The sequence below is a fragment of the Microcebus murinus genome, chromosome 1 (genome assembly GCF_040939455.1).
Source record: "Microcebus murinus isolate Inina chromosome 1, M.murinus_Inina_mat1.0, whole genome shotgun sequence".
Taxonomy (NCBI): Eukaryota; Metazoa; Chordata; class Mammalia; order Primates; family Cheirogaleidae; genus Microcebus; species Microcebus murinus.
In genome coordinates, this window is record NC_134104.1 from 11,255,904 (window position 1) to 11,271,023 (window position 15,120).

Below are 15,120 nucleotides of genomic sequence, written 5' to 3' on the forward strand. Positions count from 1 at the left end.
TTACTGTGTTTACAGTGAACAAGTAAACACTTTGGCATGTCAAAAACGCCAAGTATGTCAGCATTTAGCCTCAGTTGGAGATAACATGAAAAGGCTGAAAGGTGAAGCCTTCTGAGAACAGGAGCTCTGGTTCTGGGCTGGACCCCAAAGCCCAGAGCAGGGCAGAGCGAGCAGCTCGTGGTGGTCTGCGCCGCTGGGCTCCGTTCTGCGGGAAGGACCAGACTGTCTGCACAATAGCCAGTGCAGGTGGGCTGTTGGACATGAGGCCCAGGGAGGGGAGGGCCTGGCCCAGAGCAGGCTAATGGAGCAGTTGGTGACCCCGTTTCCCTGGCTTTTAGCTAAAGACACCCCAGATGTCCTGGGAGAGCCGTTGGATGCTCTCAGCCATGGATTTTCATGCCCCTACTAGGATTAGCCCCAGAGTAGTGGTTTTCATTCAACAAAAATCTTTTTAGAGAAAACCTTTTCCTGGAGGACCTAAAGCCTGTGGTTTCAGAATGAATCCAGAAAAAAACACCCTGGGTGAGGGGAGTGGGAGCTGCCAGCCTCAGTACAACTCCTGGAGCAGACGTTTGAGGCTTGGACTCAAGCCAGTCTGGTGCATTCCATTCTGCATTCTGATCTTCTTGGACTGAATTTCTCCATCTGCAATCAGAGCTACCTGGCTCCCAACTAAACCTGTTGAACCAGAATCTGGGTAGAGTTAGGGAGGGGATAGAGGTGTCATAGATGATTTTTATATGCACCAAGGCTGAGGACCATCATTCTAAGCCTTGGGGTGGAGGTAGGCTGTAGAAGATGGTGGTAAGTTGCCATTTCATGGGTGTGGATTCTTGAGAGCCGGAGAGTCAGTTCAAGTGACTGGGAAGGAGGAGGCCTAATGCTGGGCTGGGCAGAGGGTGTGCCATTGTGCTAACTGAGGAAAGAAGCTGCTGGCGGCTGCTAAGGGAAGACTGAGCCAGGCAGCATGCCCTGAGCCTCAGCTACTAAACAATTCTGGCCCTCGTATCAACCTGCTGCCTTGCCATTTATTCCAGTTACCATTGCTGTGCAACAAATCACCCCAAAATTTAGTGGCTTAAACAACAATAATCATTTTATTATCTCTGACACTTTCTGTGGGTCATGAGTTCAGGGAAGGTTCAGCAGAGCAGTTCTGTCTTGGCATCTCTCATGTGGTTATAGTTAGATGGTGGTTAGAGATAGAAATCAAGGATCTGGAACAACTGGGGGCTGGCTGTATGTCTCGTCCTCTCTCTCTGTGTATTCTCGCCTGCCTCTCCAGGAGGTCTTGCTGCATGAAGTGGTTTGGGCTTCCTCACAACATGGCCGCCCTGGGCCCTTTCATAGCACGGTGTCTTGGGGCCCTGCATGAATGTTCCAGTGAACAGGGTGGAAGCTGCACCTCCTCTTACAACTCAGCCTGAGAAGTCACACAGTGTCATTTCCATCACAGTGAGTTATAAGGCTGCCTGAGCAGAGCCCTGACTCTCAACAGAAGGAGTATCAAAGTCCCATAACAGAAGATCAAGTGAGATGGGAGATATTCTTGGAGCCACCTTTGGGAATTATATATATATATATATTATTAATATATTTGGATATTTATGTATATAATATGCCACACCCTAAGTCAAAACATTATTTTAAGGACACAGTTCCTCTGCTGATCACCCAGTGATGGGGGAAGTTCTCAAGGAGTTGGAGCTTTTCATTTTGAAACTGAGGAACTGGAAAGTCTCTCTTTTTCCGAAAATACGTCAAGTGATTTTTGAGGACTAAGGCCTACATAGCATTCCCACAGACATCACTTATAAAAAAAACAAAAACTGCCTGCTTGTGCTTGGCAGGGTACATGACAAATACTTCTTCCCACTTGATTGATGAGGAAACTGAGGTTCAGAGGAGAGATCCAAAGCCCAGAATAATAACAGAACTGGGACCAGCCAAGGTTGAATATTTCTGGTTTCCATACTAATGGCAGGTGGTTCCCACGGATGTGCGAGCCTGTTCACAGCTTTCAGGGGTCATTTTACGATGCAGGGGAGCTGCGATGCCCAAAACTCATACAAAACTGACAGCTCTTCAGCTGTCAGTTTGCTCCCTTGCTGAGAGACCTTCAGTGGCTTCCCAGTACCAATGGGATCAGGTCTGAATCTCTCTGCAGGGTGTTCGAGGCCCTCCATGACGGGATGTGAATATATGATCTTTATACGCAGGTATATTCCATTCCTCAAAGCTAATTCCTACCTGCTGGAGGCTGATAGGCATTTTTTCCTTTTCTTTTTTTTTTTGAGACAGAGTCTCACTCTGTTGCCCAGGCTAGAGTGAGTGCCCTGGCGTCAGCCTAGCTCACAGCAACCTCAATCTCCTGGGCTCAAGCGATCCTCCTGCCTCAGCCTCCTGAGTAGCTGGGACTACAGGCATGCACCACCATGCCCGGCTAATTTTTTGTATGTATATTTTTAGTTGGTCAATTCATTTCTTTCTATTTTTGGTAGAGACGGGTTCTCGCTCAGGCTGGTTTCGAACTCCTGACCCAGAGCGATCCGCCCGCCTCGGCCTCCCAGATTGCTAGGATGGATAGGCATTTGATGAAGATAGCAGTTTCTGCAAAGACCACTGCCCCTCTGCTCCCCCACCCCAACGCCCACCCTCTCTTCCTTGAACAGCTCTTGCAGGTTTTAACAAAGGAGAGAGATCCACTGTGAAAAGTCCTTTGTTCGAAGCTTGAAGCCAAAAGAGAATAGGCTTCGCTGTCTGAGCTGCCAAGAGGAGTGATGGGAGTGGACCGGAGGGGTCTTGGGGAAGTTTCCATATGCTGAAGAGTTGCCGAGAGAACTGGAAGCCGACTGCGCTCTCTTGGACAGCGCTTGTTCCGTGCCCATCCAATGTGTCTCAAGTGGCCCATAAAAATTTCACTACATTGTGTCCACCCATGGATACTGTGACCTAGCGTGACCCAGTCAGAAATCTGTTTTGGCAATGTTCTCAGAGGGGACCGCAGCGGCCCGGGCTGTGGCCGCACTGACAGTGTTTGCTGTAATCGGGAATGATGGCTTCTGGTGGGAATTGGAGGCAGGTGGTGCGGGGAGCCGTGAACTTTGTCACAGAGCAGTGACTCCTGTAAGATTCACAGCGGTTCCTTACGATCCTGTCGGAATGAGCTGCAGTCACTACAAATGTGTCCTGTAGGCTGCAAGGAGCCGTATTTCAATCCCAAACTCACGGGGGACAGCTTACATGGGTGAAACGCCGATTGTTTTCATTGTTTGAAAGTATTTTACCCTATTTTCTTATTTTAATAACTCAGATTTAAAGAAATAGAGATAAATGAAGGTATGGACCCTATTTTTCCAGCCTATTACTTTACTTTAATCTATTTGGGAGATGTGTCTTAACTGTCATTCAGTCTCTTGTGGTTGGGTCAGTTGGCCCCAAGAAACACAGGATCCACGCAAACAATGCCTAGCTTCCAAAATGATGGTTCATTCTGAAGCCCCTAGAAACCTTGTGATTTTTCTGAGTGGTTTCTAAATGTGGGCCACTATCAACAAGTTCCTCTCCATTATTCTTCATTTGACTCAACCCTGGGATGCCTTTGAGGCAGCATTTGATGGTGTGTTTTTATGACCGTTCTGCTGTTGCATCGTCAACCATTCTAAAGTTCATGCTTCTTACACTCTGTCAATTTCTTCTTAATTTTCTGAGGAATTGGGGGCTCAGGAGTTACAGCCACATTATTAAGACTGTTTCTGGCAACCGTAACACCATCTTGCTGAATTCTACCTAATTTGGGGTGGGTCTATGTCACCTTGATAGAAATGGAAGCAAATAAAAAATTTTGTGATTTTGATGATACTAGATTACATCAAAAGCTCAAAGTGGCGAAAGTGCTTTGCAGACATAAGGGTATCTGAAAGCAACAAGGGACTGCCCTCCACGACAACCACCACAACCGTCATGGGAACCCTGTGAGCCACAGCCATGTGGAAATATTGACCTTACCACGAGCAAGGACGCTACGGCAGCTCTGACTACCCACGTGGTGCCTTTTTGTTGGTCCCGATTCTGCCATTTTTGCAGAGCCGCAGCTTTCGTAAGTGTGGCTCTTCTGAGACTTTCTTCTGACTTTATTACATTTTCTTCTACCCTACAGGCAAAATCAGACTAGTGACTGAATCAAAATTCACAAAAATCAAAAGTCAAAACGGCCAACGGAAATTTTAAATGCGAAGATTTGATTTGGTAAGGCTTGTGGGATTTGCACGAGTGACCAAAACGAACTTTGCTGTCCCCTGGAGCGTGGTTCCCACCATTGTGGAGTTGCGACCCTCACTATTGATTATTTGGTTTTGTAACATTCCCTCATTTCTAAAAGTGCTATAAGATATATATTTATATAAGGCATGTATGTGTATGTGTGTGTTTCAATTTAAGCAACATTGATTAATTGCCTTTTGAACATATTTTATTGATCTTGCTATGCTGTTTAAGGAATTGGGGGGGGTCTCATCTAAAAGTGGTATGCATATTAAAAAAGAAAAGGAATTGGGGGTCATTTGGGATTTATACAGTCAAGGTCTGAGAACAGCCATTCCAGATGAATCAGCTGCACTATTAGGCACTTGTCAAATACCTTTCCTCCAATTCCAGAATGCAGGAGACACTCAGTGACTTATGCTTGCTGTGGTGAGCAAGAAGTATGATTTAGAGAGTAAGGGCTGAGCTGTCACACCGTCCAGACATTTTAATGGCCCCTCCTTTAAGCCTCACCAGACATATTCTCGGCCCCTGGACAGAGGTTGTTAGCTGTGTCACTCAAAACACCTTTCTTTTCCTGACACCTAGCAGGTACATGACTGCCTGGAATTAAGACTACAGTTTCCAAGGGCTGGTGCGGTGGCTCACACCTGTAATCCTTGCACTTTGGGAGGCCGAGGTGAGAGGATTGCTAGAGGCTAAGAGTTCAAGACCAGAATGGGCAAAACAGTGAGACCTTGTCTCTACAAAACACAGAAAAATTAGGCGGGCATGGTGGTGTGCACCTGTAGTCCCAGCTACTTGGGAGGCTGAGGCAAGAAGATCACTTGAGCCCAGGAGTCTGAGGTTGCAGTGAGCTATGATCATGCCACTGTACTCCAGTATGGGTGACAGAGTGAGACCCTGTTTCCAAAAAAAAAAAAAAAAAAAAAGACTACATTTTCCAGCCTCCTTTGCAGATAGCTGTGGTCGTGTGACTAATTTCTGGTCATTGGTCAGAACGGAAGCCTGACAGCTTCTAAAGACCTTCCTTAAGAGGTTACTGGCTTAGGCCCTCATGCGTCTTCCCCCTTCCTCTCACCTGCTGCTTGGAATGTGGATTAGAGCTTCATTTTGGACCAGGAAGGTGGGGGCCATACCCTGGAAATGGCGAGTAGGAAATTGGAAACAGCCTTGATCCCGGGTGATGGTGAAGAAGCCCCACTTCCACTGGGATGCCTGAATCCAGAGTCTCACAGGACAGAAATAAACATATCTTCTGCAAGCTGTTTTCTCAGGTCTCTTACCGGGAACCAAACCTAATTTTAATTTGCAAATTTCCCTTTTTCCTTCAAAGTTTACCTGCTTGTATTAGTTCCCCCAGGCTGGAGCCGTTCTTCCTACCAGGTGGTAGTTGTTCAGTGTGTTCACTTAATCCAGTGTATGCAGTGGTTATTTTGTGCTTCCTTTCTCAAGTATCATAGTTACCTTTTAACAGGAGCCTTCAGAATATTGCATCCTAAGCCAGGAGTTTGAGAATTTGTTTTCAAAATAAATCCAGTCCCCTCTCATCGTTTCTGGGGATTTGTCGTGTGGGTGAATGTGCTGGAGTGGAGGTAGCTTATGTTCTAGTGGTCAGTGCCTGTCACTTCCTCCCCCATCCTGGCTCCTGGCTTCGCTCTCCCTTTCTGAGGGTTTCCTCATTGCTATGCTGTCTGCCGCCTCTTCCCAAGTGGACATGACCCTATTCCTTCATTTCTCAACCATCTCTAACATAACACTAATGAATTTTTACTGTGCAATGGATTCTTATTGAAGCTTTGGGAATACCATAGTGTAGTTACAGCACAGAAAAATTAAAACCTTACGACTAGGTTTCTATCATCACTGTTGAAGTTCATCACTTATGCCCACTCATTGTTGATTAGGATGTCTTGAAGGCTGAGGGCTGGCATCCTCTGAACACTCACTCGCTGGTGTGTTTGCAGTGGGTGCTAATTGTTGGCTGAGATCTTAGCAGGGGCTGTCAGCTGGCACACCTCCACAGGAACTCTCCGTGTCACCTGGGCTTCCTCACAACATGGCGGCCAAGTTTGAAAGGCGAGCATCCTTGCAGGGAGTGAGCCGGGCATAAGCTGTGTTACCTTTTATTACCTAGCCTCGAAAATCACGCAGCATCACTTCCACCCTGCATTCTACTTGTCAAGGCAGTCACAAAGTCCTGCCCGAGCTCAAGGTGTCTATTTCTACTCCTCACCACCTGATGGAGAGTGACAAGTTTCTAGAAGAGCTTGTGGGTATGGAAAAACTGTTATGGCCATTTGGGGAAAACACAATCTGCCACATTTGTCATGGGGCATCCTCTACTGGCCACCACTTCCTTTGGCCCCAGCCTGCTCCTGGGTTCCTGGGATTGTCCTCTTTCAATGGAGTTCCTGTTCACCTTTGCCATTCTCAGGGTATTCCTCTCAGCAAAACTCCAAGCTTTTGTGCCAACCCAAAGAAAACTGAAAGCACCCACTTTTTACATCATTATGTAGAGCTATTTGGCTCTCTTTGTCTCACCCCTCCCATTCCCAGCTCTGCCCTTGACCTTACCTTTCACAACTTATGCTACCTTTTATAACAAAAGAAAAAGACCCATTTATAACAAATGAAAAGACCCATTCTCTTTTAAAGTATAATGGGCATAAACAGCAGACACTTTAAAAACATAGGATTTTTCTCTCTCTCTTATACATAGCTGGTCCTTTTAGGCACCGATCCATGCTCCATGCTCAGTCAATGACTTTTGGGAGGTGGTGGGGGAGTAGAAGGGAGTTTGGAGTCAGGACTAGCTGGTTTTGCCTTTGTTTCCTTATCTGTAAGAATAAGATGAACGTCACCCACATCACAGAGTGACTGTGAGGGCTGATGTGATAATGTGTGACCAAGCCTTAGTGCCTTAGAGGGTGCTCAAAAGTGACAGCTGTTTCTCTTATTAAGGCTGAGGTGGAGGTTGGGAGAAGGGGATAAAAAAGTTTTGTAAGTTGTTAATTTATAATAAATCCCCAAAGAGATGTTCTTTCAACACCTTACTTTAGAAAACTTTATCAACAAGGGAAAATTTCTCAGGAGAGAGAAAAAAATCTAGCATTAAGCTGATTTCCTAATATTTGAGCAAAACTTAGTAGAAAGAGTGGTCGGTATAAAACAGTCCTAATCCCTGGGCACTCCCTGAGGTGCCATACACCTAGACATCTGTGCCTTTTATTTTTATTTAAATTTTGTTTAGAGACAGGGTGTCGCTATGCCACCCAGGCTGGAGTGAGTGGCATGATCATAGCTCACTATAACCTCGAACTCCTGGTCTCAGGTCATCCTCCTGCCTCAGCCTCCCAAAGTTCTGGGATTATAGGCATGAGCCACTGTGCCCAGCTAATTTTTAAAGTATTTTGTAAAGATAAGGGTCTCGATATGCTGCCCAGGCTCACCTTGAACTTTGGGTCTCAAGCAGTCCTCCTGCCTCAGCCTCCCAAAGTGCCAGGATTAGAGGTCTGATCCACTGTGCCTGGCCTGTATTTTATTTTATAGCATATATAAAAACATTTCAGTGGGCTTAGTACAGATTATATTTAAGATATATAAATTAATTAAAATATTAATATAATTACAACAAATATAATTAATTAAATATATAAAAATATATATTTTTTGCCTGAAAGTCATCACTGGAGTTATGTTTGGGATGGGATACTTCTCTTGGTGGGGCTGGTTTTCTTGGTGGTCTTTACACCAGAACTGTCATTTATAAGAGGATGGACGGTCTCTGGCAGTTTCCACAAGCATAGGAGGTGTCCTTGGTGCTGAATTACAGGCAGGGAGTCTGGCTGTCAACACCAGGGATGGGATAAACATCTCAGCTTTTGATGAAAAGAGAAGGAGGTGGGGGAGGAGGGGGCAGAGGGAGAGGAGGGGGGAGGAGAAAAAGGAAGAAGAGGAGGAGGGGAAGGAAGGAGAGGAGGGGGAGGAGAAAAAGAAGGAGGGAGGAGGAGGGGGAGGGAGAGGAGAGGAGAAGTGGGAGGAGAAGAAGGAGGAGGAAGAGGAGAGGGGAGGAGAAGTGGGAGGAGGTGGGGGAGGAGAGGGGAGGAGAAAAAGAAGGAGGGAGGAGGAGGAAGAGGGAGAGGAGAGGAGAAGTGGGAGGAGGAGGGGGAGGAGGGAGAGGAGAGGGGAGGAGTGGGAGGAGGAGGGAGGAGGAGGGGGAGGAGGGAGAGGAGAAGTGGGATGAGGAGGGAGGAGGAGGGGGAGGAGAAGGAGCAGCCATCACCACTGCCAGATTCCCGCGTGGTTGTCATTATTTGTCTTATTCTTTTGAGGGAGTCGGTGGGGGAATGTGCTGATCAGAGGAAGCCTAGAAAGAACAAGATTCTTAAAAATAAAATGGTGGTGCTGCCCAGGGGTGGGCACTGCCCAGAGCTTTCCAGGCTTCCCCGTGTTGTTGTGGGGATTAATTAGTCAATGTTTGGAGTCAGTTTGAGTAACGCCACGTGCAGGGAGCTGTGCGCATGAGATGCTAAATTCTTTTCAAATGGGGATGTGTGTGTTAGGGCTTCTCGGTAGTGGGGCTCCACACGTATCATTTCACACCCAGAAAGCCTTTTGAACTATGGAAGTGATATCTTGGCAAAATACCTTTGCTATTTTCTTGCTAAAACATTTTAGGTTATTAAATTTGAAAAGTGACATCTCAGAAGAATACACTGGAAATCTAGGAAGACTTGGAGTCAACAGGGTCCTTAGCAGACTTCCCTTCCTTCTTTCCTTTATCCCTTAATTCCTACCCTCTCCTTTTCTTTCTTATACTGTGTCTGTGTGAGAAAAATAGGCCTTGCTATGATGTAAGGTCTTTCTTGGTAGATTAAGCAGTTCAAGTTTACTCAACCATTGTTTATTCCATATCTTTTCCCTCCAAATCACTAAGGAATAAGGAATAAGGAATCATGCCTTATTTATCTCCATAGTCATCAGAGCAGCTAGAATTTCATTCATTCAGTCATTCAACAAACATTCATGAGCACATTCTCTTTGCCAGGCCCTGGGCATGGAGTGTGTCTTGTGGAGCTTCAGTGCCTTCCATTGTAATCGGGACCCCCCTGCCACCACAATACCAGTGGAACTGTTTTCTTAAATAATCACCTACCAGGAAATGTATTAACCACATCCTTAGATTCTTAGATAGACACCAGATATATGTATATGTTTTTATCAACTCAAAGTAAATGTTCATGACCATGAGTGATTTCTGATCATTTATACATCATATAAATTATCTCACCCTTGCTCTTAGCTCAACTCTGCTTTTTAGCTTAATCCTTTTCGGGTGAAAAGACATGTCCTGATCCTTGTCCTGCTTGGAAGAAGCAGGCTTGGTGGCTGGTCCAGGCTGACCTGCCTCCAGGTAACCTCGTGTGTGTCCCAGCTTAGTCGTCAAGAGACCCCTCGGGTCTGAAGGAACATCCAGGGCTTGAAAATAATACTTGCATAGAGTATTTAAAATTATTTCCAAATCCTATTATGCCTAAAGAAAAGAAAAAAAAAAGAAGAAAAAAAGAAGAAAAAAAATAAAATTACCCTTATTGATATGCTCTTATTTGCAAAACGACTTAATATAAAGTTAATATAGTTAGATATAATTAGAAAAATATAATAAAGATAATTCTATTATCATACTCTAATATTACATTGATTTGTATAAACTCAAACTTACCAACCCATATACCTCTTTAATTCACAAAGAGCACTGAGTAGACACTTTGCATATACTCCGTGCCTAATACATATTCAATTTGAATATTGGGATTATCAATACAGTTTTCTCTTTGGATCTTTTGTTTCCTGTAGAATCTTGGGATTATCAATACAGTTTTGGATATTTTGTTTCCTGGGGAATCTTGAAGGACGAACTGTGGCAAAGTATATGTGTGTACTTGACATAGGTATGTAGGTAGCTGCCAAGTTACAGATGAGCTGCTTTTCAAAACTGCATTTGCTAAATGGCCACATGCCATTCACAGTGTATATTTCTTAATCAAATACCATTACACCCATATCTCCTACAAGCGCCAGAAACTACATGGGGACAGGGACTGAGTCCTGTTCAATCTGAGTCTCCAGCACCTGGAACTGTATCTGGCTGTGATTTGCACTTGGCAGTGGAAAGAATGACAGTGTCCTCTCTTTCTGGATGTCCCCTTCTATCTCATCACCTCTTGTTTTTCTTGGAATCCTTTAAGATTCGGCTCAAATGTCACAGCCTCAGACAAACCGTCCCCCCTGTCCCCTGGCAGAATTTATTTGCCCCGTGTACCACTCACCACATTGCATTTTGATGAATCAATTGGCGCCAATCTCCCTGGTATTCCTGTGAACTTCTCGAGGGCAGGGAATCCAATTCATTTACCCCAATTCATATCCCTGAGACCCAGCTGAATATATTTACTAGAGCTCTAGGCCAGCCCAGAAAAACTTAGTATAGCTTGTGATGGGCTGGACTCAGTGCCCATAGAACCTGCCACGCAGGTAATATACTTTCTGTGTGGCAAAAACTCATTCTGAAGCTCAATTTTGGAGAGAGAAGTGTCCAATAACAGGGGGTAGGGGTGGCGGAAGGGGTCTGTGGGGTGGGGAAAGGTGAGAAGGGGAGCGATTCCCAGGCATTCCCAGCAGCAATTACTGCCCTTGAGAGCAAGCGTTCCAGGACCCGTGACGAGGACCTGAGTCCTCAGCAAGGACAGCCATCAACATGTGAGGGCCGGCCATCACATTTGGAAACCAGAGACGGCTTGTCAGCAAAAACTCACCTTGTCTCCCTCTCTGGCCAAAGGTGCGGTGTTCTGGGAGCCGGTTGCTGGCTTTGCTCGGAGGCCCGGCTCCCTGGGGCTGCAGGGCAGGGTTGTGAGTGGGGCAGCCGTCGGCACTTGGTCTGCCACATACCCCGGACAAGCATTTGTTTGGCCCCTGGGACAAATAAACTCCCTTCTGTGTGCTCTGGCGGGGATGTCCAGACATCACTTCCATGTGAGTCCCGGGCCTTGGGGTCACCGAGAGAAAGGAAGGTGGCCACCGTGGCGGAGGATGACTTACTTGAAAGACAAACTCAAAACCTGTTTTGCTGGCATTTAAGCGACGGCTGTGGACTGCTAACCCTGCTCTCTCCCGGCCTCCAACTTCCAGCAAAACAGGTCGATTTTACTAAAACGGTTAAGTGCCGGCATTTAAACTTGGTCCTGTGATGTGGATATACCGAACAACCATGGTGACATTTCAAACAGGAAGTCGGTGTGGAAACGGAGTTGGGGTGACCGTGGGCCTGACCCGTGAGCACTCCGTGTCGTCCCTTGCATGGCAGGAATCAAAGTCCTGGTTGGCCTTTTATTCCACTTTGTTCTACTGCGTCTGACTTTAAAAGGAGAATATACCCCTTCTGGCCATGTGGGGCAGGGAGTGGGGACAGGGAGGGGGTGGGGGCAGGAAGCCACTGAAAGACAAGGTGGCGGAGACAGATGAAGCCCAGTGACGGGCCAGGGGCTCTGTCTTGCTGCCGGCCGGCGGCAGAAGGCCGGGAGGAGAGGAGCATAAACAGAGGCATCTGGTCCCCAGCATGGAGCGGCGGGTCCGTGAACCGTGGCAGATGCAGCCTCAGCTGTGATTGGGCACGAGGCCTCGGTGTCCAAGCCTGGGTCACGCGCAGGGCCCGTTTTAGCGGTGACAGTGCAGTGTCAAACTGCCATTCTTTCTTTCTCCTGCGGTTTTTTTTTTTCCTCTGAAATCTGCCAGCTCTGGGAAGCAGCCTAGACTAGGCCCCTCGGGTTCACAGGCTGGAGGAAGCAAGCGAGCGGGGCGAGAGCCGTGAGTGACATCCAGGAGGGACGCTGAGGAGGGGGAGCCAGAAGCCAGCAGCAAGCGGGCGGGATGTGGAAAGAAGGGCTCTTTGGGTTTTGCGTCGTGCGTGGGCAGAATTAAGTTTCGACGAGGCACAGGTGCCGGGCTTGGAGAATGACGCGGAAGGACGGTGGCAGGCTTTGCTCGCAGGGACCCGCTCGGGCTCTGGGAAGACGTACTGTGCTCTCCATCAGAACTCAGGGAGAATCCAGTGGCATCGAGTTTCTTAAAAATCACCTGACACATTTAAGTGGCAGAAAACAGAGCACAGGAGCGTTTGCACAAGAGGCAACGTGCTCTGGGAAAAGGTGACTGTGTCGTCTCGGCAGTCTGGGCTTTAATCCAGGCCACCGCCCCGCGCCCTGGCGTCCGTTGTCTGCGGGGAAGTTTGGCGGAAACGGTGCTTTTCTGAAGCTGGCGGCTCTGGTCACCAGCGGTGTTGAAACCCCTTCCGGAAGCGATTCACAACACCCTGCCTTTCCCAGTTTGGGGTTTCCTCAGTTTCCCGCTCTCCCCTCCTCTCTTTGTCTCTCTCTGTTAGAAAGGATTGAATTAATTTCAGAACTTGATTTATTAAAAAAAAAATACCCCACACTACCAGCTTAGGTTTTTACTTTCCGTTTGTTTTGGATAATTTCTAGAAGCCTGGAGGTGGGGCAGGGAGGAGAGAATGCTACAACCCGGAGCAGAGGAATATTTTTATCCATCGGCTGAGTCTGTGGTGACAAAGGCCACGTGTCTCCCTAACCTGGAATTCCACACTCAAGGCCTTTTGTATTTAGCATTTATTTTTTTTACCTGTTTCTGTTTCTTTGGTGCCACGTACCGTGTAGGATTCCTTCCAGGTTTTTCTTACTTCCTTTCCTTTCCCTCACCCAGGGGAAAGGACTAAATACATAGACATGGATTAGCAATCTCCAGGAAAATAATACCTCCCAGTTCTGGGCGGAGAGACCTGACAAGTACCCTGGTCACGGGGCATCCTGAGAGCATCGGGCCGCAGAATCCCAGGGAAGTGTGCTGGGGTTGGGCTTATAGTTAAAAAAAAAACAACAAAAAAACAAAAACAAAAACAAAACCAAAAGAAACCCCAAAATGAATCATATTACTTGCTGACATCTGATTTCCATTACGTCCAGATTGAATCCCTACAGGTGCGCTCCTGAGCCCCTAAACCCGGTCATTTCCCACGCTGATAGACGCTTCCTCTTCCCTCTTGCCCTCACTTTCTCTCTCTTTATTGGTATTTAGTCCTCGCAGCCTACGTCTTAGGATTTGTTTCCATTTCTCAGTAGATATGTGTTCTAGACCTACACCAAAGCCCCTTCCAACTCCATAGGCTTCCCTCCACCCCTATCACTTACCTGTCGCTGTGTTTGACTTTCTCTGTCCCTGGCATTCGGGGGGCTCCTCCCCCACCTCCCTGTCTGTTCCCGAGGGGCTGGTCAGCTCTGGGCACTCACCTCTGTACCTTTTCCTACTCAAACTCCTTTGAAACAGGGCATGGGCCAGGGCTCTGACACTAGACACGTCTCGGTCTCCCCGAAGGAGAAGTTAAACCAATGCACGCTCCAGCTGTGCGTGGGCAAGTGGCGCCATTTCTCTATGACGTGCAACCCGGGTCTCGGAGCCATTTGTTTTCCGATGAGTTTGTCCCTGTCCAGATGAAGCCTTTCGTCCGCCCGATGTATAAAGTGGCACCAGAGGGTGTGATAAATGGCAAACTTTTCCCACTGACGTGTGCACGAGGTGCCTTTCCTCTCCAAGCATCTGGCCCCTTGGTACACAGTGCCGCCCGTTGCTCCTCGGGCCCCGCTCCCTGGGCCATCGCGGGGCCTGCACGCCCTGCTCGGGGTCTGTTCTCAAGTTGTTGCGGGGATCCCGCCGTATGATGACAATTAGGAGCAGTTAGTGTGCAGATGAGGCCAGCGAGTGGCAGGTGGCGGGAATGGGCCTCAATTAACTAACAGGCACCAAATCCCTTCCTAATGAGGCTGGGCCACCCAGATGAGCCAGGAAGCATGTGTCACTGACAGCGGCAGAGGATTTGAACTGGAGAGGGGGGAGGCCGGTCAACAGGTACCAGGCTCAGCAGCAGACACGGCCCTTTCCGTCTCCTGGCTCGGAAAGACAAGCTGGTGTAGCCAGCAAAGGGTAGGGAGGCAGAGGGCAGGAGCTGAAGGCTCCGTGTGTGTCGCCCGGTTTTGCACGGCATCTCGTCTCCATGGGTGGTTCCCTTTGGTCAGTTCACCTTCCTAGTGTGTTTGGGTGAAGAGTTAGAATGTCTCCTAGCATAAGCAGTCAATGAGATGTGCAAGGTAACGAATGTCAGCAACTTAATAAAGGACCATTGTCTTGAGTGGAATCTGAATTCCAAATCTGACACTGTAATGACACTCACTGCAGGTGTCACGTCGGGCTCTGTAGTTTAGGGCCAGTGGCCACTCCCATTGCAAATCTTTGCAATGGGGTCTTTGTGTGGATTTGTCACTTGAGTTTATAAGGGATTGAAACTTGTTTGGCTCAGGGTGGGCTTTTAAGAATTAGAAAACTTTACAAAAGGCACCAAGTGTTAGCAGAGAGGCACCCATGGGAGAATTCCCCGAAATCCCTTCACCCCAAACAACTCGCCGGAGAGCTTTGAGACTTGCAGGAGCAAGATCCCTTGCCCTGCAGAGTAAGCTCTTCGGTTTTACTAGAAGTTGAGATGGAATTGGGGTCTCTTACTAGCTGCAGTGCAAGGGAGGGCGGGGCAGCCGTGTCACATGCACCTTCCCAGGCCACAGCTTTGCGCTGTGCGCAGGGCTTTAATTACAAGCCACATCCTGGCGTGTGTGTTAGAGGCCTGTTTGTTTGAAACTGGTTATTTACATTTTTTTCCTTCTTCTCTTACAGCACAAAAATCATGCGGAAAGAGGTCTAAAGCCTCAAAAATAAGGCACAGAGCAGGGATTGGGG